This window comes from Gopherus flavomarginatus, chromosome 1 (genome assembly GCF_025201925.1).
Source record: "Gopherus flavomarginatus isolate rGopFla2 chromosome 1, rGopFla2.mat.asm, whole genome shotgun sequence".
NCBI lineage: Eukaryota > Metazoa > Chordata > Testudines > Testudinidae > Gopherus > Gopherus flavomarginatus.
The window spans coordinates 243908140-243936014 of record NC_066617.1 but is presented as its reverse complement, the minus strand read 5'-3'; the positions used below and the strand labels follow the sequence as shown (position 1 = coordinate 243936014).

The following is a 27875-nucleotide window of genomic DNA, read 5'->3' as shown; positions in this document are numbered from 1 at the left end:
GCTGCTCTGGGCCCATGCCTCTCCACTCCACCCAAATGCCAGGCATGCAGAAGCTGGAGGAGAAGCCTAAAGGGGGAGCAGAGCAGCTCACTCCTGGTTCTGCAGCAGGAAACAGAATCCTTGAGAATCCCAGCTCAAACTAAAATCTCTGGGGCCTTCCCTACCACAGAGCTGGGAGCCTGAGAACCCTGGGAGACACAGCTGAGCCGGGAGGCCTCAGTGCTTGGACTGCCAGAAACAAAACATTTCTACTATTTCTAACACGAATCCTTCCTCCTCTTCCTCTCCCCACCCCTCCAATTTTTCCCTTCCTTGGAAGTTTTGATAATTCTACTTTTTTTTTTTAACAACTTTTTTTTTTCTTCAGAATTTTGGAATTTGTTGTGGAAGAAAATGTTGGCTTTCGACCAGCTCTAAGGATAACTTTTTAAGACTATAGTATGGAGTGGTGCTAGAGTTATATGGGTTAATGGTTGCAGAAGAGATGGGTTTCAGGAGGGATTTCAATGAAGTGAGGGGTGACATGGGAAGCTAATATTTACCCATTTCTCTGTCTCGTTAAGCCAGAGGCTTTGCCGATATTAGAAAAATTGTAACAGACTAACTAAATGGATCTAGTTAAACTGATGGAATCCTCTAATGTAGATGCACTTAAACCATTTAAACCTTGCTTAAATCAATTTGGTTAAGCTGGTAATTTACCAATGCAAGCTACACTGGTTTAAGTTGGCTGAAGTGCATGTTTAACTTTACATAAGTGTGTCTGTATTAGGGGCTTGCATTGCTGGTCAACATAAAATCCATTTAGTTAAACTGGTGCACTTTTAAAAAAGTAGACTATGCCAGAGAAACCCCAGAAAAACATCAAAAGAGAGACCGTTTATCAGACTTCCCCTCCACCCCATTTCATTATTCATCTTTGCAGGAAGTTCTGTTCCAGCAGTTGTTAACTTTAACTTCACGGAAGAGCTATGTAAGTTGTTTGTTTCTTAGCCTACCTATACCACACACCTTTGCCAGAGTGACCAAGTGTCAAAATAACATATTAAACTGAGCTATGCTGATAGCAATTCCTCCTGTAAAAGATCAAGTACTTCCTGCTGTCTTGTAAAAACAGCATTTTAATAACAAAAACAGGATTTAGCGATGTGTAGGGAGAGATCAGAGCATTATAGATTCATAGTTGAAGGCCAGAAGGAACCTTTATGATCTAGCTTGACCTCCTGTATAACACAGCCCACAGAATTTCAAACAGCAACTCCTGCTTTGAGCCCATAACTTCTGGATGAGCTAGAGCACATCTTTTAGAAAGACATTAGTAATGGCTCTTCTCGCTCTATTGTCTTCAGCATGGAGTCTCTGTAGAACTGGCTAGGAAAGGTTCCATGCAGCAGTCAGCTTGCAGTAGAATGGGCCAAACAGATGCAAGAGCCTCTTTCCTTTGCCCATCATACTTGTTAGTTTGAACAGCAGTAAATACCACAACATGTCTGCTACGCAGAACCCAATTAATGTCTCTAAGAAGCAGAACTAGTCACAAGGACATTAGTCCAAATGATAGATTTTTGCAGCTAGCAACAAATGAATCTGACTCATTAGTTATTATTTTTATTATGGTAGCATCTAGGAACTCTAGTCATGGACCAGGACTCTGTTGTGCTAGACACTGTACAAACGCTGAACAAAAAAGACAGCCACTGCCCCCAAGACTTTAAAATCTGACTATAAAACAAGAGATAACAGATAGATCAGGGAGGACCAGGAAACAATGAAACCATATTGGTCAGGTGATGGTCTCAGCACACGAACAGCCTAACGGTTGTCAAGTTTTTGTATAGGCAAGTCCTGCAATGAGCACCCCCTGGGTGCAGAAGCCCCTTTCCCCCCAGAGTTCATTGCACCACTGGGATCTCACTGTGTCACTTGTGAAAGTGTGACCTGTTTCTCTGTTTATGATTGTATTCTTTGTACTCAGTTCCATTCTCACGCTTTCTATGAGTAAGTACGGTACGTGGAGGATGCTTTTCATGAAAATTACTCCATGTCATTTATTTTTTGTTGCACATGCCTCAGACCTGAGCGTTTTGGTCAGTAAAAAAAAAAAAGCCAGGGATCATCTTTGGTTGTTTAAAATCTGTGTACTGGTGGGCCCTAGAGATCGAACAGCATTTGTACTGCCCCTGCGGTGGTCATATATGAGAGAAAGCCAGTACTGATACAACCATTCTGTGAATCATCATTCTAGTTTTGGATAATTTTCACTGGTGGGTGAAACTGAGTAGCCTCTATTTCCTACCTTCGGTTGAAGCTCCAAATACGTCTTCAGTTTTAATTTGATCATATTCACTCTTCTCGAAAACAGAGGGCTACCCTTAACTTTTTGACAGCTTGTCACATACCTCTGTGTGTGCTTATTTGAATAGTAAGCATGTTTCTTCCTACGTAAGTATCTGGCTTTATTGGTTTTTTAAATTGTGTTTGTTCTAGCTCATTAAAGACTCTTCCTCTCAAGAAATAGAAGGAAATAAATTTGTAGAAGCAGAAGAAAGAGGGCCCTGAGTCTGTAGTGGCTTGTTTAAAATGGTTATATAATTCCATAAACGGAAACTCAGGAGAAAAGTCAGCATTGCTACAAGAGACAGCACGAGATAAACCACCGATCTGAGATACTTAAGGGGAAGAATTAATTAGTTTTGGTCCCAATGTCAGTATATAAGGAAAACTCACCTGTACTCAGAATACACACTGGAAGCCATTTATGGGGAGTCACACTCTTAGGATTCATTGTTTGCAATACAAGTGGAATTTGTATGTCATGTAAGTATAGTGGATAATGGGCTTCAAAATGTTCCCTTACTACATATATTGCTGTCCCCTTGGAAGAGCAGAGGATGAGCAATGAGATCTGATGGGGGGATCTAAAAGCAAAATTTTGCCTATTGATAGCTGTAGCCCAGCCAGGTTATTATTTTTAAGAGTATGCAAAACAAAAATTCTGATCCATATATTTGCCCCATAACAATACACTGTCTTGATGAGATGAGGAGGATACATTAGTGTTCTAAAAAGAAACAACAACCTTCTAAAAGAAATGGGTGCTAAGAGACCTCTGGATGAAAGGTGCAATCAGCACAAAGAAAACAGAGAGGAACTGATTGTGGCCTATTGCCATCAGACCACATTGGGTGTGTGTGTGTGAAAATGCACGCTGTCAACTAGGTCTCCAGGATGCATTGTACCTCAAGTAAACATAATACCTTCAAACGCTCCTGGGAGTGTGGCTGCTGAGCCTCTCTCAGAGAGCATATAGTCTGCACCCAGACAGCTCATTGTGGAGCATAGCCCCACCTTTAGCTGCTCCCTCTGAAGAGGCTAACAGCAGAAGCCCTAATCTGGCTGGGGCTTTGCATTCTGAGAACAAGGACTCTAGGGGGTATGTCTACACTGCAATTAGACACCTACGTATGGCATGTGCCACTTGAATCAGGCTTGCAGGGCTCAGGCTGTTGGGCTGTTAATTGCAGTGTAGACATTCGGGCACAGACTGGAGCCCATGCTCTGGAACCTTCCTATCTCACAGGGTCCTAGAGCCCAGGCTTCAACCCAAGCCCTAACATCTACACCACAATTAAACAGCCCCTGAGTCTGAATCCCAGGAGCCCGAGTCAGCTGGGGCAGGGCAGTCACAGGTGTCTAATTGCACTGTACACATACCTAGTGTGCGCTCTCCTTCTAAGCAAGGATCTGAGGAGGGAGAAGAGCCTTCTTGTGTCCTGTCCTGCCCTGTGCAACCATGTAGAATTAGGCACAGCCTGGTCCAGAATGTTTTCTATAATGGTCACATCTGACGGCTACTACAGAGAAGTACGTCATTAGTCTTTATAGAGCTTTGCACCTGATGTTACAGACATAAAAGTCATTTTTTTTAATGTTGCCTCTAATTTTGGATGCCTAAGTCAAGACACCTGGGGCTTGATTTTTTAAAGGAACTGAAAACACACAATTCCAATCAAAATCGCTAGAAGCTGTGGTACTCAGCGCCATGAAAATCAGATGCTGTATATCTCCAGTTAGGGGCCTCCATTTTGGAGTGCCCCAAAATAGTGTGCAACTGAGATTTTTTTGTTGTATACTATAAAAATATATATTGAGAGCACATATGCATTCACAATAACTATACATTTGAAGCACTTAATCAATAGTAATAATAATTCCTCACTCTTACACAGTACGTTTCATCAGCAGATCTCAAAGCCTTTTACAAAGAGGTAAGCATCACTATTCTCGTTTTACAGATGGGGAAACTGAGGCATCAAGGTACTTTATAATGTACTTGGTAAAAAGACAAAACAATAAGAAGTGAACAGCATAAAACAAATATCTAACTAAGGCACTCTCCCCATTAAAAATGTAGCTGAGTACCTTACAATCTTTAATATTTTCATCCTCACAACACGCTCCTAAGACAGAGAAGTATTACAATTCCCATTTTGCAGATAGGGAACTGAGGCACAGAGAGACTTAGTATCTTGCTTAAGGTCACATGGGAAGTCTTTGGCAGAGTTGGGACTCAAACATGGGTCTCAGACTAACACCCTAATTGCTGCATGTGGCTGACCCTTCTACTGTGTGGAATGCAGTGGTGTAGAGGGCTTTTTCGCCCTTTAATTGTGTGATGATTGGTGTGTGTTGTCTTCAGTTAAAGCAAAAGTCTGTTGTCACACGACAGTATGAGCTTGTTAGTACTATGTAATACATTGGTGTATTTGTAGAATGGACTGATTTGAGAAAAGTTGTCCTATCTGCTATTTGTATGAAGTCATGCAGATAACAAGGCCACCTACCTCTAATTATAAACCATTATTTATGTTATCTGCTCAGTGGAAGATGTAAGTCATAGCACATCTCACACAGCTGGAAATATCTTCTTACTATCACTGAATACAGTGACAATACATGTAAGGTATTTAAAATAGTAGTGACTCTTAGTAGGAGGGCCGTAGAATGTCTTGTATGAATATATCATGTGAATAATAAAGTACAGACATGTACTCTCATGTAACTCCTACATATAACTATGAATTACTGAATTTCTAATGCAGCTCTCCTTTGAGCTATATTGCAGAAAAACAGTCACAGTAATCAGCAGATGGTTGAAACATTTCTACTTCCCCTCAGAATATGTGTCTGATGTGTTCAATATGCTGTTGCTATGCTCCTGACTGTCACAGTTGCATGCATCACAACATGCCAAATCTTTCCTGTGGCATTTGAATCTCTTTGTTGCACAGGTTACACAGGCAGGCCATGCTGCACAAATGTGAGGATGGCTTCTGGAACAGGTGACAGCAACATTGTTTAGAAACAAGCTGTCCTATCACCCATCCATTACTGGCAGAGGGTACTTGACGATACTGTCCTGTTGCATGAGTCCATATGGGTGACTGATAATTTGCATATTTCAGGAGCTGCCTGAAGGAGGCCATTGTTGGTGGCAGTTTCTCACTTGTTTTGTTCTTCTTAGCAAACAACTCATAGCACACATTTATCCAGAGGTTGTTGCTTCTTACCACAGTACAAAAAAGTAACCAGTGAGACAAGGGCTGCTGATTCTGAAAAAGCTGCAATTGCGTTGGGCTGCAGTTTCCTATCTTCAAATTCTGCTAGTGATATGTTAGGGTCTGGAGTGTGGCGAGTGCGAGTAGTATGCGGAGAATGTTTTGTTAGCCAGCGAGATATGCCTACTGGGAGGGGAACAAGGAGGGAAGAGGACTCTCTTTCTGCATATGGTGATGTCATGTGGCTAATTGGGAACTTTGCGCCACTGCAACATCATCCACCCCCTGAGCTGAATCAGAGGCATAACCGACAGTCCCAGGATCACCAGGTGCCACCAATAAACTACCACTGAACTTTTGGGGAAAAGAGAAGGAAGTTGTGATGATGGGTGTGTGTGTGTGTGTGTTGCCTTCCTGCTCCCTGTTCATTTCCTGGGCTCTGCTCTGTGAACTCAGAGTTCCAGTTCCTGTGTGTATGTGCACACAGCGCTGGGTGTGTGCAGTTATCAGGACACCTGCCATTTGGACTGTGATGATGTTTTGTTCAGACTGTTGCTAATTTAACTGGTTCATGGTTGTTATGTGTGTTGATTCCACCTATCTGTGTGTCTTGCTTCAATGTCCTTGTGTTTTGTGATGGCTGTTCTGAGGTGTCTCGGAGTGTAACGAATTGGAAATACCTGCACAGCTTATTCCTACAAGGGCCCAACCTTGCTCTCAGGCAGTCAGTGAGACAACTCAGAGACATCTCCATATTAATCTCAAGGCTTTAATGTTGCCTGCCATCCTGGATTTTCTTGCAATAATGTGATCTTTCATTACCCAACCAATGCTAACAGGAGATTCCTGGATCCAGGAATGACTCAAACACTATGAACTTGTGTTTCAGGGTAATGACTTCTTAATGCAGTGTGATTTATTTTCTGACATGCTCACACAATCTTGCAAAGTTGTTACAGATGAGTTTTCCCTCTGAGATATTCACAAAGGTAGGAATCAAGAAGTCCATTTTCAAAGAGGTTGCAGCACATGTTGCCTTATTAAATGTTCCAGGAGTGCTGAAGAATGAGGTGATTCTCTGAAATTATCCTATTATGCAATTATGCCCCCTTGCACCGGCCTCAATTTAATAATGATAGAGCTTAGGAAGACTACAGAGCTTAGGTGGTCCAACAGCTGTGAAGGATTTTTTATAGGTGAGCCAAGAATATAAGCAGTTCATTTAGTTTAATAAGTTTTTATGTGTTTTTTTTCCTTTTTCTCACTTTGCCTGCAATAGCATAAAAGGCCACACTTTCCAGTTACAAACTAACGTTACCAAAATAAAGTTGTCTGGCTCATATATACTGTGTTCATCACCTGTTTATCTAAGTAACTTTTGGCTACAAGGTACACCACAAGCTAAATTTAATAAGAAAATAATTCACACAGACAGGAGGTGTTAAAGAGGCCCCTAACACATGCTGTTTTTGCTCATCTGAACTTTGAATGCTGCATGTATAACAACTCTGAGCTCACACAAGTTCAATTTTCTTTCTATCGATCTAGGTTATTCTATGGCACTTATCATGTTGGTATTTGAGTGCCTATTTAAATGTATCCTTTAGGGAGAGATATATTACTTTCTTTATCCATAATTATTTTATCAATGAATATATCTAGTGCCTGGATAAACGATCTAGTGTAGCTGATTTACATTGATGAAAGGATCTCTGTGCATATGTTCCAGTCTTTGCTATGCAAAACCGAGGCAGTGGATACAATGGGCCATACTGTAACTTCTGTTTTAGGCTGAACTCCATTGATCTTTATGTGATGAGTGGGCGTATTCACTAGGCATGGTAATGACACATATGCATGGATTGACTTGTAACTGGAGGTGGTCACTAAATGAATAGAAAAGTTTAGTGGTGGTTTCTCTGAGTGTATTACAGGGTAAAACCCATTGATTGAGTCAAAAAAGTTGAAAGCTTCAGTACATAGGATTTTAAAGTAAGGATTGAGAAGAAACCTACCATCTCTTTTTTCACCATAAGCAAATTATTTTGCAATGTCCGCTATCTACAATATATCAGGGATCAGATTTTCTGAGCTGTTAAGGCAGCTTTGTGCTGGTCTCCCAAACAAAGCATCCCCAAAGACTGCAGTTGCAGTCAGTGGAGCATTTTCTCGACACAGAGGAGTTCTTTGGTAGCAATGAACCATTGTAGTAGCTCCTGCACCCTCTCCCCTCCTGGCCTCCAAGTATATCTAGGGGAAAACAGGTATGGCCAGGGCAGCCCAATGACATAGGAATCCCCAGTTACCGGAATGGCTCCTGAGAGTCACTACTGGGGCAACCTTCATGCTGGGGATAGCTCAGTGTTTTGAGCATTAGCCTGCTAAACCCAGGGTTGTGAGTTCAATCCTTGAGGGGCTATTTAGGGAACTGGGTAAAAATCTGTCAGGGTATTAGCCTTGCTTTGAGCAGGGGGTTGGGCTACATGACCTCCTGAGGTCCCTTCCAGCCCTGGTATTCAATGATCTGACTGATGTTCAGGGGCACTACAATGATTGCCTGCAAGCCAGACAACATGCTCTCCAATATTTTAGTGAATCCATTGGAATAATGTCAGTCTTCCAGAAAAGAACTAGCAGACCATAGAACCTTCAGGAGGTGAGTCAGAGAGCGCAATTATAACTATATGTGAAGAGTTGTATCACCTCAGTTGTCTTGCCTCAAACTATGCAGCAGTTCCACTATACAGACAAAAGTATCTGGAGCTACTCTGGAGCTATACTCCTGAAGACTTCAATAAATTATCACAATGAAGTAAATACAAAAAAATGAATCTTCTTAGCGCACAAGCACCTTTTAAAAAAAAGAGATATAAAGCCTACTGTGTATGTGAAGCCAAGGGGAGCTCACCAAAAGCTTACAGAGATATTAAGGGCTAACTTTTCAACATGTTACATACCATCTCAATTTATCTGCATAAGCTCTCATGGAACAATAGAAATCACAGACAGAATAGACCTAATAAGCAGGGCTGGCCAGAAACCAAGAATTATGTTTGGAAACATTTTGAGGTTCTAGAAATATTTTGTGGGGAAAAAAAAGCCACGAGGCAGAGTGAGTGAGTGACCTGCTCTAGAGTAGCCAATAGCCTGGTAGTTAAGGTGCTTACATAGGCTGTAGGGTTTCTGTTCTGACTCAGGCAGAATGCCTTAATCTTTGGAGCATTGGCTATTCTGGTATCTCTCTTCTCTTTCACCTCACCAGAAGTTCTAACCTGGAACTGAGAAACTCTTCTGATGAGAAAGCATTTTGTCAAGACATTCCAAACCAGCTTTACTTAGGATTCCCCTGCCAGTTCAGCTTTGGTCCCCACAATACATTTTGGTTATTGTTTCATCCAATCTAGCTTTAACTGGTTCAAGCAATGTGGTATCCATTACTTCCCTGGAAAGAGATTGTTCCAGTCGAAAGGATCCTGCTGACGTGAAGTTTTTTTCTGATACTCATCCCAGTTTTCTCCCTTTCTGAATTATGTCCATTGCTCATAGTTATGCTCCCTTGTACCAACTTAAATTATTATTTTCATTCCTTGGCATAAGGGATGTATTACATGTTCAGGGCATTGTCATGATAGAAATAGGTCAGCATAGTTTTAAAATAAAAACTGTGGATAAGTTCCATTCCAAACATGCAACTTCAGACAATTGAAACCTTTGACTAGGAAAAATCAGATTTTCCAGTGATGCTACAGGTTTTTCAGCATGAATATCACTAAGGGCCAGGGCTTATGTGGGCCTCCATGTGGTAGCAGGGAAAATGTGCCCTGGGATTGGCTCAGAGGGGAGATCTGAATTCAGCAAAAGGTCAGCTTTTTCCCCTGGTGCAAGTTAATTATTACCCTTGTTTTCCCATGGCTCTGTCTTTTCCGTCACATGCCCACAGCAATGTGTTATTCTTCATTCAGGCTCATTCTCACAGCACAATCTTGTCTCTCTTCCTGGCTCATATCAGATCTAATAAAGTCACTGCTTCTGTGGTTTTCAGAAGGTTCCTCTCTGCTGCAGAAATAAGTATTGTTATGCACAGCCATTGCTTTCCTTTATACTTCATCGAGTGTGATTCTGCGCTGAACAGGCTAGATCTCACTCTGCCATCTGGATTTGCTTTGCTTTCTCCTCAGGATATGGACAATAAATTTTATTTGTTTTTAAATAAACCATACACCTATGCCTACTACTACTTTGCAGTGCCTCCACACAAATGAGGCTGGGGAGCAAATTGCTTTATCTGCAGAGAGTAGCCTCCACTAACCTGCAAGTATCTCCCATCTCACGCTACACAAATACTAACGTACTTAGTTCTTTGCCTTAGTTTCCAGCTGTACCATTAAATGCCTTTGGTTCATAGAAAAGCAGTAGATATTGGCCCAATGAGTCTTTGCTGGTGAAGCTGAATTAATCTTAGTTATTGCTGACTGAAATGATTTACACAAGGTATAAACCCAGAATCCAGGTGAAGTACTTGCAATGACTTTACCATCAAAGGAATTTTAGTTATATCAACGGAATGTAATGCAAGATAATAAAGCACATGTTTGTTTGAGTATGGAGAAGAACTAAATTAATTTTTGCTCCTTTGTTGTTTTATTAGGTTTTGCAAGGAGACAAAGAATGGCTGGAAACAGAATTTGACTCTACAGCAAGCTAAAGATCATAAGTGAAAAGAAAACTCTGTACACTGAGCTCTTGAGATGTTAGGTGAATATTCAGATTGTATGACCCAAATATAACATTAACTTCATTTTTAGGACTTTTTATAAAATCAATTCTTTGCATTATATATAGTGCCTTTTTTCTGAGGCTCTCTAACTACTTTAAAAAATAATACTTTGCCACATTCCTGAGAAAAAACCAAGCATTACCTGACTTGTTTGCAAACAGGACAACGGAGGAACAGACTGGTTAGATCAGTGGTTCTCAAACTAGGGCTGCCACTTGTTCAGGAAAAGCCCCTGACGGGCCAGGCCAGTTTGTTTACCTGCTGCTTCCGCAGGTTCAGCCGATCATGGCTCCCACTGGCCGCAGTTTGCCACTCCAGGTCAATAGGGACTGCAGGAAGCGCGACCAGCACATCCCTTGGCCTGCGCCACTTTCCAGTGGCTGATATGATGTTCCAATATAATAGTCTGCTGTTAGTTTTGCATTATTCCACTCTTTTTAGTGAAACAATAATTTATTGCTTTTGTTTCCGAATAAGAAGAAATATGGGCCAATATTGAGAAATTTCAGAAAGAGCTGGTTATGGCCATGCTATGAATTATTTTCATAATTTGCTGAGTTCTTGTGTAAGAGCTTGAAGACCAAAGTTGCAACACTTTTATTCAAAGCCTTCATCGCAACATTGGCCATATTTTTAATTGACAAAGGGAAATGCTGACAAGTTCACGTGAAGAAATACACCCACTATAAACATAAAAAATATGCAAGAAGACTTCCGGGGCATAGCATTAGTCACTTTCCTTATCAGCAGAGAGTCAGTTTACACTGACTGTTGTGACCTGTATTAAAAGATACTCTTAATAAAGGGAAAAAAAATCTTACTTACCATACTAATGGATAATTCCCTGCATTGGACCCATGCTTTAGGGGCCTGATCCTTTATCAGTGAAGCCAGGGGGAGTGTTGCCATTGATGTCAATGTTACATGATTAAAGTTTAGGTGACATGCACACTCTCAGCACATGAGCTTGGAATTTTCTTGCTAGTGATGTCAAATGGGAGGATATGCACGCTCTAGTTATCTCTCTGTGCCCTACTCTGAAAATATATATGGGCACAAGGCCCCAGAGGCCACTCAGTTCCTTCCACTAATCTAACATAAAAACTCAAAAATATTTGGGAAGGCAATCACTGCCTAGTAGCAGATTTATTATCCTTACTTCTTTGCATATTGCCTTCATAGACCCACACTCCTAGGGTCAAATTGGCCAGCATGTGACGGCAGTCTCTGAAACCAAAGGAGGTAGGCTCTAGGAGTCTGAATTGAACAGTCATTGCTGGATTGCTCTCCTGAACTGAGTGACTGTTCAAGAAGCTAAATCCAGGGAATAATGCTGCATGATGAAGTATAGCGAGAACTCTAGCTTGCACCCTGCACGTATTGCTGTGATGGAAACATTTCTGAGACAAGTATCAGAGGGGTAGCCGTGTTAGTCTGGATCTGTAAAAGCAGCAGAGAATCCTGTGGCACCTTATAGACTAACAGACGTTTTGGAGCATGAGCTTTCGTGGGTGAATACCCACTTCTTCAGATGCATGTGGTGGAAATTTCCAGGGGCAGGTATATATATGCTAGCAAGCAAGCTAGAGATAACGAGGTCAGTTCAATCAGGGAGGATGAGGCCCTGTTCTAGCAGTTGAGGTGTGAAAACCAAGAGAGGAGAAACTGGTTCTGTAGTTGGCAAGCCATTCACAGTCTTTGTTCAATCCTGAGCTGATGGTGTCAAATTTGCAGATGAACTGAAGCTCAGCAGTTTCTCTTTGAAGTCTGGTCCTGAAGTTTTTTTGCTGCAGGATGGCCACCTTAAGGTCTGCTATAGTGTGGCCAGGGAGGTTGAAGTACTCTCCTACAGGTTTTTGTATATTGCCATTCCTAATGTCTGATTTGTGTCCATTTATCCTTTTCCGTAGAGACTGTCCAGTTTGGCCGATGTACATAGCAGAGGGGCATTGCTGGCATATGATGGCGTATATTACATTGGTGGATGTGCAGGTGAATGAACCAGTGATGGTGTGGCTGATCTGGTTAGGTCCTGTGATGGTGTCGCTGGTGTAGATATGTGGGCAGAGTTGGCATCGAGGTTTGTTGCATGGATTGGTTCCTGAGCTAGAGTTATTATGGTGCGGTGTGCAGTTACTGGTGAGAATATGTTTCAGGTTGGCAGGTTGTCAGTTCCAGAATGCTCCCTTATACAGACTAGTCTCCTGCTGTCCTGGGTCCAGCAATCACTCACCCCCCCTGCAGTCCAGTTTCTTTCAGGTATCTTTGGAGGTGGAGAGGCTCCCTCTTTATCCAGCTGAAGACCAAATGGATAAAGAGGGATAAATGGATAAAGATCAAATGGATAAAGAGGGAGCCTCTCCACCTCCAAAGATACCTGAAAGAAACTGGAACAAAGGACAGTGACTGCAGGGGGGTTTTTCACACCTCAACTGCTAGAACAGGGCCTCATCCTCCCTGATTAAACTGACCTCGTTATCTCTAGCTTGCTTGCTAGCATATATATACCTGCCCCTGGAAATTTCCACCACATGCATCTGAAGAAGTGGGTATTCACCCACGAAAGCTCATGCTCCAAAACGTCTGTTAGTCTACAAGGTGCCACAGGATTCTCTGCTGCTATTTCTGAGACAGGCAGTAAAGGTTGCTTTGTATCTTGTGGAATGTGCTCCAGTGATGGTATTGAAATCTTCAATGATGCCTAGTATGAGAGTCTAATTCATCTGGATAAGCTCTGGATGGAAATTGACTATCCCCCTAATATTATCCCCATGTGCAATGAACAACCTAGATGAGTTAGAAAACATCTTAATTTTGCTTAGATAGCAACTAAGTGCCTTTTTCACATCTAAATGATGCAGGCTAGTCTGTCAAGCAGTGAATAGCTCTTGGGAGACAGCAGGGGAAACATTGGTAAGTGGATTGGTTGATTTAGATGTAAACCAGAGATCACCTTTAATAAGAATCTGGGGTAAGTGTGACACTCTGCATGCATCCGATGAAGTAGGTATTCACCCACAAAAGCTTATGCTCCAATATATCTGTTAGTCTATCAGGTGCCACAGGACTCTTTGTTGCTTTTTACAGATCCAGACTAACACGGCTACCCCTCTGATACTCTGTACCCCATATTCACCATAGTAGTATTATTATAATGTAATTATGACATAATTATGATGCACTTTGTACAGAATGTGTCATCTGAGGTGTCATCGGAAAAGTTATGATTTGCTGGATACGATTATCCTGTTTGTATGCATGTATCATATTTGTATCTGGAGTTATGAATATTGACTATGTATCTGTATTTGTGGTTGCACCTGGGTGACACCCACTAGGCAAGATGCTTCCAGTCTAGACAGCTTATTTTGAAGGACTTATTCAAGGTAAAGGGCCATTAAGGGAAATAATAGGCCTTAGGAGAAGCTTATCCCCCCACCTGGGAATGCTTCAGCCAGACTATGAATAATGGCTGCTATGACTCAGCAAGGCATGCAAGGGCATGTGACCAGACCACATGACACTGAACTCCATTTTGATACCTGTATTTTTCCACAAACTGGGCTACGAACTTAGCTTAGAACAAAGGGTTTCCGACATCTGGAGAAACTATATTATGTGGGGAGTGACATAAACTCTTGGCCTTATTCCCCACACAAGAGAAAACCTGGAAACACCTGAGGAACAAAGACTGAACTGGGGGAAGTACTGGTCCCGGGCTAAAGGGAATTATTTCTAGCTTGTGTATGGGTGAGATATTGCTAATTCAGATCTTATCTATCTAGTATATTAAGCTTAGTTTGTGGTTTTGTTTATTTGCTAGGTAATCTGGTTTGAGCTGTTTGCTATCACTTATAATCACTTAAAATCTATCTTTCTGTAGTTAATAAACTCATTTTATGTTTTATCTTAACCATTGTGTTTTTTAATGAAGTGTTTGGGAAAATCTCAGCTTGGTTAACATAGGCTTGTTGCATAGTTTTCCCACATCGAGAGGGGAGTGAATTAATTAATGGGCTTGCACCATACAGATCCCTGTGCAGTACAAGATGGTATAACAGTTCTGGGCTTATATTCCAGTAGGAGTGCAAGGCTGGGGAGCTGGGAAACTGACTGGTGCTTGCATAGTTGATCCTTGAGTGGCTTAGGTAAAGCATTCAGGTAACTCAGTTGGGTGTGTGGTGCTACCTGCTATCGTGTTGGGTGATAATAGGGCATGGAAAGCCTAGCTGTAAGTCATCATCAAAGCAGTATGAGACAGGCCAACCCAGCTAACCTAGCAGAATTGTTAGGCAGCACAGTGGTTCCAGCGGCTCCCAGACTGCATCCCAGTGGATACAATCCATCACAGTGAGAATCATCTTATTGCTATGTGTAGCGGGGTTGTCACTCTCTCCAGCCCTGAAGGGGTTAAAACGGCCCTGGGAAAGGGCTGCCCCAGGGAGCCAGAAGCAAGCTGATTGGGGAAGCAGCCACAGGTGAGGCCATGCTCCAATCAGGCCACAGCTTGCCCTATAAAAGGCTGTGGGCTAGGAGCTCAGGCAGTCTTTCTCTAGCTGTGGAGAGAGATGGGCCTGGCTGCGTGGGAGATCAGCAGGGTACCTAGAGTGAAGCAGGGTTGAGGAAAGGCCAGAGGAGCTGGGGAGCTCCAGGCTGGAAAACCCCCAGGGCTGCAGGCCTTGGGATTGCAGAGGTGCAGCCCAGGGTATGCAAAGGCAGCAGATCCAAACTCCCCTTGCTGATGACGAGTGGTATAGACTGCAGTCTGCCCCAGTGAGTTGGGGCTAGATGGTGACTGGCATTAGCCACTGAGGCGAGATGGTGGTAGAGGGCTGAGGGTTCCCCTGGGTGGGGAGACCCAGAGAGTGAGGGTACTGCCAGGGGGCAGCACTCAAGGTAAAGGAGCACTGGGGTCCGGGAGTGACCTGGGGGCCAGCTGCAGGCAAGACACTGGCCTGCAGAGGGTGCTCTGGGCTGGAAGAGTTAATTCCCAGGACGACCAGCAGGAGGCACCATGCCAGTGAGTCATCGTCTCACTACACTATGGAACATTATAACATATCTGAGTTGATGTGATCAACACTAGGAATGCAGCCTTCAATGAGAGATGGTGCAAAAAGCATTCAGAAAACAATTCAGGTAGTGATTCTAATAATTTGACATATTTAAGAAAGGCTTCTGAGCAGGGGAAAATGTGAATTAGGCCTTTTCAATATCTCATTTCTATAGGATGAGAGAACACAGAGTCCTGCCTGGTGAGCGAGAAGTCAAAATAACAGCCAGTTGCACTTGTACAGGGATGAGGGAAAGACTGAAATTTTTTAGCTCACTGACTTATAGACTTTTAAGCCAGAAGGGACCATCATGATCATCTAGTTTGACCTCCTGCACATTGCACTCCTGTAATAAACTCCTAACCTCTGGCTGAGTTACTGAAGTCGTCAAATCATGATTTAAAGACTTCAACATAATCCACCATTTACACTGGTTTAAATATTCAAGTGACCTATGCCTTATGCTGCAGAGGAAGTTGAAAACCCCCAGCATCTTTGTCAGTCTGACCTGGGGAGCAATTCCTTCCTGACCCAAATATGGCGATCCAGGTGAACCCTGAACATATAGGCAAGACCCACCACCCAGATACCTGGGAAAGAATTCTCTGTAGTAAGTCAGAGCCCTCCTCACCTAGTGTCCCATCTCTAATTGTTGGACATATTTGCTGCTAGCAGTTGCAGATTGGTTACATGCCATTGTACGCAGTCTAGTCATACCATCTCCAGTGTAAACTTATCAAGATCAGTCTTAAAGACAGTTAGATTCCCCCCCCACACTGGTTCCCTTGGAAGGCTATTTCAGAACTTCACTCCTCTAATGGTTAGAAATCTTCACCTAATTTCAAACCTAAACTTGTTGATGGCCAGTTTATATCCATTTGTTCTTGTGTTAACATTGGTGCTTAACTTAAATAACTCCGCTCCCTCTCTGGTATTTATCCCTCTGATGTATTTATAGAGAACAATCATATCTCCCTTCAGCTTTCATTTGGTTAGGCTAAACAAGCCAAGCTCTTTGAGTCTCTTCTCATAAGGTAGGTTTTCTGTTCCTCTGATCATTTAGTAGCCCTTCTTTGCCCTTGTTCCAGTTTGAATTCATCTTTCTTAAACACGGGAGACCAGAATTACACACAGCATTCCAGATCAGGTCTCACCAGTGCTTTGTATAATGGTACTAACACTTCTCTATCTCTACTGGAAATACCTCGCCTGATGCATCTTAGGATTGCATTAGCCTTTTTTCACAGCTGCATCACATTGGCAGCTCATAATCATCCTGGGATCAACTAATACACCCAGGTCTTTCTCCTGCTCTGTAGCTTCCAACTGATAAATCCCCAGGTAATGGTAAAAAAATTTATTCTTAGTCCCTAAATACATGACCTTGCACTTTACACTATTTAATTTCATCCCATTTCCATTACTCCAGTTTACAAGGTCATCCAGATCTTCTTATATGATATTCTGGTCCCCTCTCTATTGGCAATACCTCCCAACTTTGTGTCAGCTACAAATGTTATTAGCACACTCCCACTCCTACTTTTTGTGCCAAGGTCAGTAATAAAAATGTTAAATAAGGTAGCCCCAAGACCGATCCCTGAGGAACTCCATTAGTAACCTCCCTCCAGTCTGATAGTTTGCTTTTCATTATGACCCTTTGTAGTCTCCTATTTAACCAGTTTCTTATCCATATTTCAGTCATTTTATTAATCTCCATCTTATCCAGTTTAACTAATAATTTCCCATGTGGAACTCTATCAAACGGATTACTGAAATCCAGGTAAATTAGATCGACATTGTTTCCTTTGTCTAAAAAATCAGTTAAGAAAGAAATTAAGTTGGCCTGTAAAATCATGTTTTTTATCCCAGTTACCGTTCACCTCTATGTCTTCAACTACTTTCTCTTTCAAAATTTGTTCCAAGATCTTTCATACAATTGAGGTCAAACTAACAGGCCTGTAGTTTCCTGACAATGCTCCAGTCATAGGGTAGGACCTCTGAATTTATGGATTCATTAAAAATCCTTGCTATTGGTCTTGCAATTTCATGTGCCAGTTCCTTTAATATTCTTGGACAGAGATTTTCTGGACCCCTCAGTTTGGTCCCATTAATCTGTTGAGTTTGACTTCCATCTCGACTGTGGTAAGTTCTACTTCCAGGTCCTCATTTCCATGAACCACACATTCACTGCCACTAAGCTCTTCATTAGCCTTATTAAAAACCATTAGGTGTTGGGAAATGCCTAGATTATCTTTAATCTCCCCCACCCTCAGTGCTTAGTGGTCCCACTTCTTTTTCCCTTGTTTTTATGTATATGGCTGTAGAACATTTTACTATGGGTTTTAATTTCCTTTGCAATGTCCAACTCTGCTTGAATTTTGGCAGTTCTCACTTTCCGCCTACATTTTCTGACCTTCAGGAAGTAGCTTTCCTTCCTGAACCATCTCATCTTCTATTCCTTGTAGTCTTCCTGCTTTTACTTAATAACCCCTTGGAGATGCTTGCTCATCCAGTTTGGGCTGCAACTCTTCCCTACAATTTCCCACCCCCTTGCTTGGGATGCAGGCTTCAGGTAGCTTCTGCAATTCTGATTTAAAGTATTTCCAAGCCTCCTCCACATTCAGATCCTTGAGTTCTGTCCAGTGCATTTCCCTAACTAATTCACTTAATTTTTTTTGAAGTCTGCCCTTTTGAAATCAAGGACCCTAGCTGCGGACCCATTTTTGTTAATCCATCCATTTAGTTTAAATTGAATTAGCTCACGATCACTCGAACCAAGGTAGTCCCCTACAACCAGTTCTTCTGTGAGGTCCTTGCTTCTTGCCAACACTAAAACTAAAATGATATCACCTCTTGTTTGTTTGGTGACTCTTTGGTGAAGCAATCTGTCAGCTATCACATCCAGGAAAATCTGGGCCCTATCATTATTAGTAGCATTTATTCTCCATTAAATTAAAGTCTCCCATAATCACAGAATTCTCAGTAATATTTATTTCATTAAAAATGTTAGAGGTCTCTATTCATCCACATCAGATCCTGGGAATGTGTAACATATCCCTAGTGCTATCCCAAGGGAGTGTCTGGTAGCTTTCTTCCCCGAAGTGATTATGCCACAGACTCTGTCTTATCCATTCCATCACTTCTAATTTCTTTTCAGTTTATCTCATTCATAATATACAATGCTACTTCACCACCCTTCTTTATTTCTGTCTCTGCTAAACAGCACATTCCCTTCAGTCCCTGTACTCCCGTCATGACAACAATTCAGCCATGTTTCTATTATCCCTATATCTGGTTTCACTTCCTGCACCACTAGTTCTAATACCTCCATTTTGTTACCCAGGCTTCTTGCATTGGTATACAAACATCTTAGCTGTTTCTGCTTGTCTACACCCAGATTCCTCACCCGATTGGGTACAGTCATTCTAGTGACAGTGTTGCCTACCTGTTAATGTAATTGATATTGGCACTATCTTTCTTCTTGATATCCGTTCCCCTACTGTCTGCTGTTGCTTTCTCCATTATTGTATCCTCTCTTATATAATATTCCTCCAGCTCAATATTAGCTGAAATGGGTAGTTCAGAATAAAGGCAATGGAAAGCTGGCAATGATCAGACAGAAAAGCATTTCCTTTTCATAGACATAACTGGTGGAAAGTTTTCTGAGGGAATATCTACACTGCAATAAAACCCCCATAGCAGCAAGTCTCAGAGCCTGGGTCAACTGACTCAAGATTGCAGGGCTCACACTAGGAGGCTAAAACCAGGCAGTATAGACGTTCCCATTTAGACTGGAGTCTGGGCTTTGACACCCATACCCTTTGTCTGGTTCAAACCTCACCACCAGAGAGCAATTAACCGTTCAGAGGCTTCAAATGGCAGAGCAGATCAAAGTTCCAAGGGTCAGAGTCTTGAGGCCCCTACCAAGGCACCAACAAATAGACCTGTCTCAGCTGCTTACTCTGGGAACCACTGCCCATCTTCTGCCCATACATAGAGAACAAACATTTAAACAAGCAACCCACAGACAGATCAAATGCACCACTCACCAAGTCCAGCTATCTCCAAGCACAGAGTCTGCAGACTCTGCAACAATGCCCTCTGAAACTCGTTAGCTGCTGCTCTTCACAATGCTAAAGCTATAAAGTTTCCTTAAAAGCCTCACCTATGTTCGTAAATAAAGTGTCACATAGACTTCAGAGGGATAGTTTCACTATCTTACCAGATTTCACAAGCTAAGCTGATGTGGACCTCTGGGAAATGTGGAAGGACAGGGACCATCGGAAGGAAAATAGCATTCTACAGGAAGTATTGTTGATTCACTTGGTAGTCCTCTTTCCTGAAAGTCTGTATTGAACCAATGTTCTTGCACAGTGTTAGGAAACTGTGCTGCTGGAGGGTGTGTGTTTTTGCTGCAACATGAAACTGATGTCCTGGCCATTTAGATCCACTGAACTGTTTGTGATTATTATAGATTACATAAAAGAGAAGGGATATTTACCTTAGTGTCCTGGCCAAATTTCTAGTGGGAATTTTGCCTACCTAAAACTCTCTTGCAGATTCAAAGATTTTTAAGTTCAGAAGGGACTATTATGATAATCTATTCTGACCTCCTGCATAACACATTCATCATTTCAGCTGGTTGTGGTATTACTGAATATATTAATTATTATTATTATATTATCCTCTTCCTTTTCTGAATTGTTGTGCAGTGTTACAATGAGCTGTTAAATTGTCATATTCCACTCCAGAAGTGGCTGCATTTCAGGATGTATAAATGATTCCTGCATATTAGTTTATAAAATGCTTAAAAAAAAACCCTCTGGGATAAAAAGTGCTACATAAATATAACATTTTTTATTAACTGAAAGAATATGTAATATTTAGTAGAAAAGAAAACACTTGCTGTGATCCATAACTGACTATATTCCACTAAATGAATAGAGCCATATAATTGAAGCTACAGCCACAGAAGTCTGAAGTAATAGTATGTTGAAATATTTTAATTCACTCTTTGTGTAAGAATTAAGATAATTACTCTATGATCTGTTTGACTCCCTAATAGTAGAATTTTTGAAAAGACAAATTTTGCTAAAGAGACTAACACAGTGACTGCTTGTACTTAATTCTAATGTTTTATAGGATGAAGCGTACTATATACTTCAGCCAGACAGTTCATAACTATATTCAGCTGCAAGTGGTAAGAAAGATATATTCGTCCCAACAAGCAGAAAGCAGAAGTGGGTAACTAATGGACAATGTATTGCAGGTGGCAAAAAGCATGGTGTGTGGAGTATGATACCTTTATTAGTAATGGCCCTTTGTGCCTGGGGCATACCCAAGGACACATAGCAGGTTGTGCTAACAAGCTGAACCCACAGATTTAAGAATGGATTACAGACAGGGGGAGATCCGCAGCTTGTCTAAACTGTCATAATTCCATTTACTCCACAGAGTTACAACAATTTACACTCGCTAGGGATCTGCCTCACAGAGTGCAGCCAATAAAGTGAAATTTGCACTTACACTGGCCATGCCCTTACTCCTGCCAATAGATCTTCCTGCATATCCATAATTTCCCATTGTACCTGCTCTATTCACTGACACAGAATGTGCAATTAGATATATTTATCTATCAGAATGTTAATAAAAGGCCTGATGAAAACAAATAAAACTTCTCGTTGCCAAAAAGCAAAATAGCCCATAGGAAATAAACTGTATTCCACTTTGCATATTCCTACCTACAGATGCCTACTTTAGAACTCTGGTTTCAGTTCGTTAGCAGAAACCATCTGTGGAGCTAGGTGAAAACCAATTTGCAACTCAAATTTCTGTTGTAGTGAAATCTATGTATTTTAGAATTTTGTACTGTTGAATACTTCTTTAGTATCTGAGCACCTTCCACATAAAATAGACTGGCATGGCAAATTATTTTGTCAATCAGTTTCTTTTCTCGGTGTGTGTGGAAGAACTAAATGAACTGGAAATAGGGAAAAAAAGTCTCACTGAAATCAGCTACTATACTGGAGAATTGGGGGCAGCAAATGTTGTATCGGGGTCTGGTTGTAGTCAATATCTTCATAAATGACTGGATAATGCAGGGGTCGGCAACCTCTGGCATGTGGCTCACCAGAGTAAGACCCTGGCGGGCCAGACCAGTTTGTTTGCCTGCCGCCTCCACAGGTTGGGCTGATCGTGGCTCCCACTGGCCACGGTTCACTGCTCCAGGCCAATGGGGGTGTCGGGAAGCAGCGGCCAGCACATCCCTCAGCCCGCGCCACTTCCCGCCACCCCCATTGGCCTGGAGTGGCAAACCGTGGTCAGTGGGAGCTGCAGTCAGCTGAATCTGCGGAGGCGGCAAGTAAATAAACTGGCCCAGCCCACCAGAGTGCTTACCCTGGCGAGCCACGGGCCAGAGGTTGCCGACCCCTGGGATAATGACTGGTATAGAGAGCAAACTTACAAAGTTTGCAGACAATAGCAACAGGTCTGGCCCACAACATTTTGTCACCTGAGGTGGGGCGCTCAAAAGACGCCACCATGCCCCCTCGCTTGGGCCAAAACACTGAAAGGTCTCAATTCTGCCTTCTTCCTGTTCTACTCCTTTCATGGTACTGCTCTGCTACATACCCCAAAAAAGGAGAATTAACAACTTAAAATGCCTTGTTCAAAAATTTTAAGTAACACTCAGCTTTCAAATACCTGAACAGCAAATGTAACTTTTCTTCTCTGCATAGAAAACACTGGCATTTTTATCTGTTTGAATAATCAAAGTGGTGCTTTCTTGGCTGCAAAGATTTAAACTGCTTCCTGAAGGTCCACAGTCTGGGCCAGCTCATGCTCTGTTGAGATGGTTGCAAGGCCGACCAGCCTCTCCTATGTCATTGTGGAGTGTAGATGTGTTTTTATTAACTTCAGCTTGGAGAAGCTGCGTTCTCCACTGGCAACTGTTACAGGAAATGTTAGAGGTATGCGCAGAGCAACAAAAGCATTTGGAAAAAGGCTGGTCATCGTATTTGTGCACATATATTCCAGAACAGCCTTTGGAGTTGATCCTGCTGAAATGTATCTTGAAAGGGCTTTCAGTTCAGCAAATAAATCGCATCAATAGCACACATGTCATCATGTGTCAACACTGTTGCTAGTGCCCTGCATTGCTGGTGTAGGTCTTCTTCCGGTATAGTGAGGAGTTTTGGAATAATATACAACATCCCAAATATACTGCTGTGTTCCTTGAGCTGCATGAAACATTCTTCAACTGACTGTATTGCACAATCTAGCACCTGATTGAAGATTTCAACTTTGAATTGTTTTTTGGGGTCTCTTATGGGATTATCTCATGCCTCGTAATCAAAATATCTTCTTCTTCGGTGACTCTTGTATTTTTGAATGGGTGGGAAAATGGCTTCAGTGTGAAGTTCCTCTGCCAACTTCTGTGCACTCTTCAGAACATTTTGAAATCCCTCAGCTGACTGGTAAGACTGTAGGTATGACTTTGCTTTATCCAGTTGTTCCATTGCTCCAGATATATCAAGGTTAACACCTTGACGTCTCTTGCTTACAACATTTATTTCAAACAGAATGTCATGCCACAACACTAAGCCACATGGAAATTTGAAGTTATGTGTGTTTCTGGTGATTCCATTTCCCTCTGCCACTGTTCTCTCACAAATAGTTCCTGTCATAGCATTATCCTTCATAATGGCAACTATAGCATTTGGTGTTTGGTGTTTGATAGGCTTTACTGCCTCCACTCAACTTTCCTATCATGTGGCACTAAGTGGTTTCAGTGTCAGAGAGGATGTTCCCAGATGTTGCTTCAAAATTTGCCATTGATGAGTTGATGCAGAGAAAAATACATAGATGCTTGGAGTTACATTAAAAAATTAGTAGCCTCACTAGAAGCTAATGCTGCATCACTGACCACCAAGTTCAATGAATGAGAACTGCATGGGACAAAAAAAGCTCAAAGGTTTAACTCTCGGATCCGTGTCTGCACTCCTCTATTCTTTCCTCTCATGTTGGTACCATTATTGTAGCCCTGACCTCTCATGTCAGCTATCACAATTCCCATATCTTCCAGCTTTTTAAGAAGCACATTTGTCCTACCAGCTCTTGTCGTATCATCAATGTCAATAAATTCTAGAAAATGCTCTCTAACAGTCACCATTGCAGCAACATTTTCACTAGGTTCTGTTGTTGTTACAAAATGCACCATTAAAGTCATTTGTTCCATATGGCTGATGTCAGGTGAGCAGTCCAGAATAACAGAGTAATATCTTGTTGTCTTCAGATCTGCCACAATCTTCTGTTTGACTTTTGTTGCCAGTAACTGTATGATCTCATTTTGAATTGTTTTTCCAAGGTAGTGGTGTGTCTACATTTCTTGGGTGGTGACTCTTCTTAGATGCTCCTGGAGTACAGCATCAAACTCAGCTATCAGCACCACAGTTTTAAGGAAATTTCCATTGTTTGGCACATACAGCTAATCTCAAGTGCCACACAGTCAGGGGTGAAAGTAATTTAAAGGACTTACCGGTACCCCAGAGTTCTGCGGACAGGAAGGGGCCTCAACTGGAAGAGGCGTGGCCTCTATCGGAAGAGGTGGGGCCTTTAAATCCTGAGGCTTTTAATTCAGGATTTAAAGGGCTCAGAGATTCGGCTGAAGCTAGGAGCCAGGCCTTTTAAATTAACCCCGGAGCTACCAGCTGCAGAGGCGACTGGGAGCCCTGGGGTTTGGGCAGGGGTGAAAGTAATTTACATTTCTTACCCATATGGTCCAATCGCAAGCAACCCACTCACCTCTTTTACGTACTTCATGGATCCCTCACATTGCATGACATAGACAAAATAAAGCTACTATTACCACTACCAGTACTGTCTGTAATAAAACTTTACTATTGGAATAAGCCTGAAAAAGTGAAAACTCGCTGTCACATTTTTCTCTGTGTCTTCCCTCCTCCTCCAGCCAGGCTGCCGATGCTAGGGTCTGTGCTTCTTCCCTGCCTGGCACTCAGGCTTCCCTCTAGCTTGCAGCAGGGGGACTGTCTCCTGCATAAGAAGGACTGTCTGGATATATGTACTCTCTACTCAGACCCTATGCCACCAGTACTCCCAGCTATCTCCGTGACACCACTGATTTCCTGAGGAAACTACAATACGTTGGTGACCTCCCAGAAAACACCATCCTAGCCACCACGGATGTAGAGGCTCTCTACATGAACATCCCACACACAGATGGAATACAAGCTGTCAGGAACACTATCCCTGATGATGCCACAGCACAACTGGCTGCTGAGCTCTGTGCCTTTATACTTACATACAACTATTTCAAATTTGATGACAATATATATCTCCAGATCAGTGGCACTGCTATGGGCACCCGCATGGCCCCACAATATGCCAATATCTTTATGGCCGACCTGGAACAACGCTTCCTCAGCTCTCGTCCACTCACGCCCCTTCTCTACCTACGCTACATTGATGACATCTTCATCATCTGGACCCATGGGAAGGAGACTCTGGAAAAATTCCACCACGATTTCAACAGCTTCCACCTCACCACCAACCTCAGCCTGGACCAATCTCCACGGGAGGTCCACTTTCTTGACACCACGGTGCAAATAAGTGATGGTCACATTAACACCACCCTATATCGAAAACCTACCGACCGCTACGCCTACCTTCATGCCTCCAGCTTCCATCCCGGGCACATCACACGATCCATTGTCTACAGCCAAGCACTGAGGTACAACCGCATCTGCTCTAACCCCTCAGACAGAGACCAACACCTACAAAATCTCCACCAAGCATTCTCAAAACTACAATACCCGCACGAGGAAATAAGGAAACAGATCAACAGAGCCAGACGTGTACCCAGAAGCCTCCTACTGCAAGACAAACCCAAGAAAGAAATCAACAGGACTCCACTGGCCATCACATACAGCCCCCAGCTAAAACCCCTCCAACGCATCATCAAGGATCTACAACCCATCCTGGACAATGATCCCACACTTTCACAGGCCTTGGGTGGCAGGCCAGTCCTTGCCCACAGACAACCTGCCAACCTGAAACATATTCTCACCAGTAACTGCACACCGCACCATAATAACTCTAGCTCAGGAACCAATCCATGCAACAAACCTCGATGCCAACTCTGCCCACATATCTACACCAGCGACACCATCACAGGACCTAACCAGATCAGCCACACCATCACCGGTTCATTCACCTGCACATCCACCAATGTAATATACGCCATCATATGCCAGCAATGCCCCTCTGCTATGTACATCGGCCAGACTGGACAGTCTCTACGGAAAAGGATAAATGGACACAAATCAGACATTAGGAATGGCAATATACAAAAACCTGTAGGAGAGCACTTCAACCTCCCTGGCCACACTATAGCAGACCTTAAGGTGGCCATCCTGCAGCAAAAAAACTTCAGGACCAGACTTCAAAGAGAAATTGCTGAGCTTCAGTTCATCTGCAAATTTGACATCATCAGCTCAGGATTGAACAAAGACTGTGAATGGCTTGCCAATTATAGAACCAGTTTCTCCTCTCTTGGTTTTCACACCTCAACTGCTAGAACAGGGCCTCATCCTCCCTGATTGAACTGACCTCGTTATCTCTAGCTTGCTTGCTAGCATATATATACCTGCCCCTGGAAATTTCCATTACATGCATCTGAGGAAGTGGGTATTCACCCACGAAAGCTCATGCTCCAAAACGTCTGTTAGTCTATAAGGTGCCACAGGATTCTTTGCTGCTTTTACAGATCCAGACTAACACGGCTACCCCTCTGATGCATAAGAACAGTTTAAACTCAGTTGTTCCCTGATGGTTCAGCCCCCAGGGTTAAGAGAGGTTTCTGGCATCTTTGTTAATTTCACTCCCAGTTGTTGGTGGGGGGGAAGCTGTGTGTGACCATGGCAGGGGCAGTTCTTTTCTGATCCCTGGATGAGGGGATCTCCAATGCTACTAAAATACAATAGTAGGGGCTGGTTGCTGGGGCCAGGGCAGTCGGCGGCAGGCTGCAGCTGCATTGTTTGTGACACACACATTCATATGTACCCATACATACTGTATGTATGTGTATGTGTATGAATGTGTCACAAACAATGCAGCTGCAGCCTGCCACTGACCAGCAGCGACCCCAGCAACCGGCCCCTGTGGGCTGCTGCCTGCAGAGAGCTAGCAGGTGCCGCTGGGCTGGGTCTGCCAGTGAGTAAGTAACCAAGGCAAAAACCACAGCCAGCCAGGAAGGGAGCTGGGGGGCGGGGGGTGGGGTGGAGGAGAGGAAGGGAAAGTCAGGGGTGAATGAAGGACAACTGGAATAGCCTTCATGAAATATACAAGATATTTAAAGAAAGTTTTATCAATTTCAGCCTCTGCACTCTGCAGGCAGCACAAAACAAAAAGAGATCTGAGATTGCACCCGCTGTCCTAAGGACATTTCAAGTGTTTAAATCAATATAGAAAGAGGGTGGATTGGAATGAAAACTACTATTTCTTTCAAAAGAGGCACAATAATTTCATTGAATATTCAGTTTTCCCCTCCAATCCCTTTGTGGTTTTGTCTATGGGGGCTATTTGCTTTCCCTGTAAATCTTTAGTTGCTTTAGCAAAATTGCTTTGCCTAAAATAAACCCTAATCATCCTGACACATCTTTCCACCATGTTCTCCATGTTTTTGGTGTTTTTTTTTTTAAACAGTAACATTTCAAAGAGGATCTGCAAGCAGTTTGGACATCACAATCATGATTCTCTGCTGGGGAGGGAATGGGATAGATTTGAAATTGGAAATGGTTCCTGATTTTGATTGTGTTTAGGAGATTCCCTCATCCTGGGGGCAGAAAAGAACTGCCCCTGTCATGGTCACACACACCCAACAACAACTGGGAGTGAAATTAACAAGGATGCCAGAAATGGCTCCTAACTCTGGGCACTGAACTGCACAGGGAACAGCTGAGTTTAAACTGTTCTTTTGCAGGCAGCAATAGCAGGCATCTCAGCCAGTCTACTGCAAGCTAGAGCCTAGAGGAAAACTCCTGCTGGGGGGAATGGGGAGGAATTCAGAGCCTTGTCTGCAGCCTGGCTGGAGGAGACGAGAAACCAATGTGACAGTGAGTTTTCCCCTTCCACCTGCTTTTATTAGCTCAGGATTTAAGCTGTGCAGCCAAATGCTTGTATTTGTTGTGTATATTAGTAGGAGAGATCTCCTTATCCCCAAGGGCAGACAGGGACTGACCCTGCCATGGTCAAACACACCCTCCCCTCGACCCCCTCCCCCCAGCTACTGAGAGTGAAATTAACAAGAAGGCCAGAAACTTAGCCCTGGGGGCTGAACCATCAGGGAATAGCTGAGTTTAAACTATTCTAATGCAGGGAGCAGGCTTCTCTTTTCCTCCCTCAGTCAGTCTCCTTTTCTTACCGGTCCTCCATAGCGGCGCATACCAGCTTACTTTCACCTCTGCACAC

At 42.8% G+C, this 27875-nt stretch overlaps 1 protein-coding gene across 1 annotated transcript in view; it reads right to left on the bottom strand.

Moving 5' to 3' along the window:
* LOC127039363 (P2Y purinoceptor 8-like) overlaps positions 1-19499 on the bottom strand; it is a 48865-nt gene extending 29366 nt beyond the window's left edge. The window contains exon 1 of the mRNA XM_050932952.1: positions 19439-19499. The gene's annotated coding sequence lies outside the window, so the exon portion shown is untranslated. The remainder of the gene's footprint in view (positions 1-19438) is intronic.
* Positions 19500-27875: the final 8376 nt, after the last annotated feature.